This window comes from Halichoerus grypus, chromosome 13, assembly GCF_964656455.1.
Source record: "Halichoerus grypus chromosome 13, mHalGry1.hap1.1, whole genome shotgun sequence".
Lineage (NCBI taxonomy): Eukaryota > Metazoa > Chordata > Mammalia > Carnivora > Phocidae > Halichoerus > Halichoerus grypus.
This window is the reverse complement of record NC_135724.1, coordinates 66,326,211-66,333,070: the sequence shown is the minus strand read 5'-3', so window position 1 is coordinate 66,333,070 and position 6,860 is coordinate 66,326,211. Positions and strand designations below refer to the sequence as shown.

General features: G+C 36.1%; 1 pseudogene; it reads left to right on the top strand.

Annotated features, from left to right (window-relative positions):
- The first annotated feature begins 5,808 nt into the window (after positions 1 to 5,808).
- Positions 5,809 to 5,941, top strand: LOC118546751 (U4 spliceosomal RNA; annotated as a pseudogene).
- Positions 5,942 to 6,860: the final 919 nt, after the last annotated feature.

Below are 6,860 nucleotides of genomic sequence, written 5' to 3'. Positions count from 1 at the left end.
AAAATCCTAGCTAAAAGGATCATCCACCACGACCAAATGGGGTTTATCCCCGGGATGCAAGGGTGGTTCAACATTTGAAATCATTCAATGTGATAGAACACATTAATAAGAGGAGAGAGAAGAACGATGTGGTTCTCTCAACTGATGCAGAAAAAGCATTTCACAAAATACAGCATCCTTTCCTGATTAAAACTCTTCAGACTATAGGGATAGAGGGAACATACCTCAAGTTCATAAAATCCATCTATGAAAAACCCACAGTGAATATCATCCTCAATGGGGAAAAGATGAGAACTTTTCTCTTAAGATCAGGAGCACATCCAGGATGCCTACTCTCACTACTATTGTTCAACATAGTACTAAAAGTCCTAGCAACAGCAATCAGACAACAAAAAGAAATAAAAGATATTCAAATTGGCAAAGAAGAAGTCAAACTCTCTCTCTTCACAGATGACACGATACTTTATGTGGAGAACCCAAAACACTCCACCCTCAAATTACTAGAACTCATATAGCAATTCAGTAACGTGGCAGGATACAAAATCAATGCACAGAAATCAGTTGCTTTCTTATACACTAACAACGCAACTGTAGAAAGAGAAATTAGAGAAACGATTCCATTTACAATAGCACCAAAAACCATAAGATACCTCGGAATAAACCTAACCAAAGAGGTAAAGGATCTATACTCTAGGAACTACAGAACACTCATGAAAGAAATTGAAGAAGACACAAAAAGATGGAAAAATATTCCATGCTCATGGATCCGAAGAATAAACATTGTTAAAATGTCTATGCTACCCAGAGCAATCTATACCTTCAATGCCATCCTGATCAAAATTCCAATGACATTTTTCAAAGTGCTGGAACAAACAATCCTAAAATTTGTATGGAATCAGAAAAGACCCCGAAATGCCAAGGAAATGTTGAAAAAGAAAACAAAGCCGGGGACATCATATTGCCCAATTTCAAGCTATATTACAAAGCAGTGATCACCAGGACAGCATGGTACTGGCACAAAAACAGACATATAAACCAATGGAACAGAATAGAGAGCCCAGATGTGGACCCTCAACTCTATGGTCAAATAATCTTCGACAAAGCAGGAAAAAACATGCAATGGAAAAAAGACCTCTTCAATAAATGGTGCTGGGAAAATTGGACAGCCACATGAAGAAGAATGAAACTTGATCATTCTCTAACACCATACACACAGATAAATTCAAAATCGATGAAAGACCTCAATGTGAGACAGGAATCCATCAAAATCCTAGAGGAGAACATAGACAGTAACCTCTTTGACATCGCCCACAGCAACTTCTTTCAAGATACATCTCCAAAGGCTAGCGAAACAAAAGCAAAAATGAAGTTTTGGGACTTCATCAAGATAAAAAGCTTCTGCACAGCAAAGGAAACAGTCAACAAAACTAAGAGGCAACCCATGGAATGGGAGAAGATATTTGCAAATGACACTACAGAAAAAGTGCTGATTTCCAAGATCTAGAAAGAACTTCCCAAACTCAACACCCAAAAAACAAATAATCAAGTCAAAAAGTGGGCAGAAGACATGAACAGACACTTCTCCAAAGAAGACATACAAATGGCCAACAGACACATGAAAAAATGTTCATCATCATTAGCCATCAGGGAAATTCAAATCAAAACCACATTGAGATGCCACCTTACACCAGTTAGAATGGCAAAAATTGACAAGGCAAGAAACAACACATGTTGGAGAGGTTCTGGAGAAAGGAGAACCCTCTTACATTGTTGGTGGGAATGCAAGTTGGTAGCCACTTTGGAAAACATTGTGGAGGTGCCTCAGAAAATTAAAAATAGAGCTACCCTATGACCCAGCAATTGCACTCCTGGGTATTTACCCCAAGGACACAGATGTAGTAAAAAGAAGAGCCATATGCATCCCAATGTTCATAGCAGCAATGTCCGCAATAGCCAAACTGTGGGAAGTGTCAAGATACCTTTCAACAGACGAATGGATAAAGAAGATGTGGTCTATATATGCAATGGAATATTACTCAGCCATCAGAAAAGATGAATACCCAACTTTTACATCCACATGGATGGAACTGGAGGAGATTATGCTAAGTGAAATAAGTCAAGCAGAGAAGGTCAATTATCATATGGCTTCACTTATTTGAGGAACATAAGGAATAGCATGGAGGACCTTAGGAGAAGGAAGGAAAAAATGAAGGGGGGGAAATCGGAGGGGGAGCGAATCATGAGAGACTATGTACTCTGAGAAACAAACTGAGGGTTTTAGACGGGAGGGGGGTGGGGGCATGTGTTAGCCCAGTGACGGGTATTAAGGAGGGCACATACTGCATGGAGCAATGTGTGTTATATGAAAACAATGAATCATGGAACACTACATCAAAAACTAATGATGTATTTTGTATGGTGACTAACATAACATAATAAAATTAAATTAAATTAAGAAAATAAATAAAGAAAGAATAAAATTATTTGAATTCACATTTTTCCAAAGAAGACATAGAGATGGCCATCAGGCACATGAAAAGATGTTTAACATCTCTTATCATCAGGGAAATACAGATCAAAACCACAATGAGGTATCACTTCATACCTGTCAGATCAATGATTATCAAAAAGACAAAAAAATCACGAGGGTTGGCAAGAATATAGACAAAAGGGAACCCTTGTGCACTGTTGGTGGGAATGTAAATGGATGCAAGCACAATGGAAAATAGTATAGAGGTTCCTCAGAAAATTAAAAGTAGAACTACCATATGATCCAGCAATTCCACTACTGCATACTTATCCAAAGAAAAAAACATCAATTCAAAGAGATATATGTAACCCTATGTTCATTACAGTATTAGCCAAAGACATGGAAGTAACCTATATGTCCATTGACACATGAATGGATAAAGAAGTTGTGATAAATAAATACAGTCAGAACCATGAAAAAGAATGAAATCTTGCCATTTGTGACAACATAGATGGACCTAGAAGGTACTAAGCTAAGTGAAATAAGTCAGTCAGAGAAAGACAAATACGGTATCATTTTTCTTATATGTGGAACCTAAAAAAACAAAACAAATGAACAAACAAAAAAATAGAAATGAACTTATAGATACAGGAAACAAATTATTGGTTATCAGAGGGAAAGGGCTGGGGTGGGTGAAATAGGTGAAGGAGATTAAAAGGTATAAACTTCCAGTTATAAAATAAATACGTAATAGGGACATAAGGTACAGCATAGGGAATATAATCTGTAATATTGTAGTAACTTTGTATGGTGACAGATGGTAACTAGACTTATTGTGGGGATCATTTTGTAATGTATAAAAATACTGAACCGCTATGATGTATACCTTAAACTAATAGGATATGGTATATAAATTATGGTTCAATAAAGAAAGAAAGAAAGAAAGAAAGAAAGAACACATATATTTCAATTTTACACCAAACTTCTCTATATCACAAAAGTCCTCTCTGCTGCCTCCTGTATTTTTTTTTTTTTTTTGCACAAATAAAAAAAATGCGAACATCTACTGGCTGCTTACAAGATCCTTTACACAGCCTATTTCCTTTCGTTCTCACATCACCAGATCAGTACTATCATTATCATTACTATGTTACAAGTGAGAAAAGTGAGGCTTACATAACTAAGTAATTTGCCCAAATTCTAATGACCATCAAGTTGTGCAAATACATTTTTAACCAATTTTTATCATTCTAGACCCCCAAAATTTGCCACTGTGTTGTGCTGGGCCCTTCTCTCCATGCCATTCCCCTAAGTCATCCCATATGCATGTAGGCTGTACCTTGAGGAATTTTTCTATTATTTTGTAACATAAGTAGAGACAAGGAAAATGGAAGTTTTCAGTAGAATGTCATTGTTTTATATGGCTGGAGGGAGATACACTGAGAAAAGATGATTAATGAACAATGGGATAATCAGTCCTCAAGTTCTAAAAACAATATCCAGATAATGACCAGCATTTTTTGTTCTTAGCCTTTGTTTCATTTTATCAAATAAAACAAAAGTATTGTATATCTTTAAACATCATTCTTACTGCATATTGGGAGAAAATGATATACTTATAACTCATCAGACAATGAGCCCCTTGACGACGGAGTAATATTGTACCTTGGCACCAAGCATAGGAGTGTTTGTTGAATTAATAATTTTTTAACAATATTCTTCACCTGACAGCATGGAGACTGTGCATAATGTAACATTTGTTATACTCTTCTTAAACCCAGTATTCAGGGCCTCCAGACTCTCAGCTGGCCTGGGAACGTCCCCACTTACAAAAAGAATTTATCAAATTTTTATCATCATTTTTGCCATCAACCCAGAGCTGAAGCCAGAGTTCTCCTAACTTTTGGCTGATGATGCCTGCATTTGGATGCAACTGATGTTGCAGAGATTCCATATTCTCTCTTCATTCTTTCTGTTGCTAAAAAAAAAGAGAGAGAGAGAATTTAATGACTGTTGGCCAGATAATATGTAAATAGGCATAGTTCTTGCCAAAATGAACATTCTAAATTCTCACTACAGAATCCACAGAGGGAAAACAAGATTTGTCAGAACACCCAAGGCAGGTTGTTTCAGGTGAGTGAAAACAGATAAGTTGGTTACTGTATGAAAGTGCATGTCCACCCACAAACTATTCAACCAACCGCCCCAGCCACCTCCCCTCTCCAAGTTGGCAGAAGACCTGCTTGTGAAATCAAGGACAAAGATCAGATCCACACAAGACAATGGTTCCAAAGATTCTAAATTACACCAAATTTTGATACTTATGAAAATGAATTATTTTCCATTGTCTGAAGGGAGTTACAGGGTTTGGGAGGAATAAGACAAAGAAGGAAACTAGTTATTCTAAAGGTTATTCTGCTGTTATTTCAAGAGTTTCATCTGGAGAACTTCATTTATACAAAGCAAGAATAAATGTTTCATAATGAAGTTATGGAGGCATACAGAGAGGTGGGTGGCACAGGGTGCTAATTTAAAAGACACTTATCTCCAGTGATATGAGTATGTTAATTTTCTGCTAAAATGTTCATATCCTTCTGGTGCTGGCCTGAGTGTAAAGGTGGTGAAATGAATCCCCATAAATCTTAGTTCACATCCAGTGGGGATGTTGATTTTTCACATTCAGCCATTTCATATGTATAAAATCAATAGAGATTCTTCCTTCTCTGCAGTTTAACCATTAATTGGCTCAGCCTAGTTTTAGAAACAATTATGAAAATAACCAAAATGAAGGCTGTTTCCTCACTAAAATTCAATTTTCTTTTTTTTTTAGAGCACATTTTACTTTTATTTTATTTTTTATTTTTTGAAAGTTAATTCCAGTATAGTTAAGATACTGTTATATTAGTTTCAGGTGTAGAATATAGTGATTCAACAATTCTATACATTACTCAGTGCTCATCCTGACAGGTGTACTCTTTTTTTTTTTCCAAAATTTTATTTTTTTTCACTTAGAATCGTTACTTTTTTAAAATTTTGTTCAGTTAGCCAACATATAGTACTAAGATTCAATTTTCAGCTAGCATAGACCATATGCAATTGAAATAAGAAAACTGCTCTTTTCGGGGCACCTGGCTGGTTCAGTTGGTAGAGCATGTGACTCTTGATCTCAGGGTTGCGAATTTAAGCCCTACATTGGGCATAGAGCTGACTTAAAAATATAAATTAAGAAAAAATAATAAATGCTCTTTTTCAACACTGAGAGTCAGAAATCTCAGTTCTGGATCTAACCTTATCAGTCTCTTCCATTCTCTGGGTTTGTGATTTACTGTCAAAAAAGAAGCTTTGCGCAGTGGCAGTATTGTAGCCAATGAGGTTTATCCGAGGCGCGATTATTGCTAATTGAAAACTTTTCCCCATACTGTCAAAAAAGATATTATCTTTTCTATGTGTTTTCTTTCAAATAATAATATTTTCCATTTTTTCAAAGACTTTTCCTTTAAAATGTATCACAAGTCTCAAATTGATCAAATCCAGATTTTATGATTTTATATTAAAAATTTAAGAACTCCAAAACATATTATTATTCTGTTCCAAAAAACATACTATCCCCTTACCTACCTCCATTCGCTAGTTGTTTTTAAGTCTGATTCTTTTTGCAATCCCCTCTTAGTCATTAATGCTTTCCATTTTAAACCCATTGTTGAGAATTTTTGGAAACAAAATTCTCAGAGAAGAAAATTACTTCTGCTGTAGATTATCTATTGCTGCATAACAATTTATCTCAAAATTTAGTGGCCTAAAAAAAAAAGTCATTTACTGCTCGAGGATTACAATATAGGCAGGTTTGGGGGGTGCTTACCTTTGCTTTTTGCACTCCTGGTGTCACGGTTTCTCAACTGGGGCTCTAGTGGTCACATCCAAGGTGGCTCACTTACATGGCTGGCAGGTTGGTGCTGCCTGTAAGGGAGTTCAGCAGGACTTTGGCTAGGCTTTTCATTCATGTCAGCCTCTTCACGAACTGCTAGCATAATGCGAATTCTCACCATAACAGCTTTCTCAAAAAAGAAGATGCTGAGGCTGCAGGTATTCTTTAAATATTAACTTAAAAGTTCCAAAACTCACTTCTTCCATATCTTTATTGGTCAAAGCAGTCATAGACCCACTCCAGAATCAAAGGGAAAAGACGTAAGCTCTTGATGCAAGAAATATTGTGTACACAAAAGGAGGAATGAAATTTTTAAAGTTCTTTTTGGACACTAGTTCCCTCAGTCTGCCATCTAGCCACAATCCTTGTGCTACACATGCAAAAATACATACATACATACATACATACTAACCTTTCTCAAGATCCCAAAAATACTGCTCTCATAAAATCATCAGCTCAAATTTC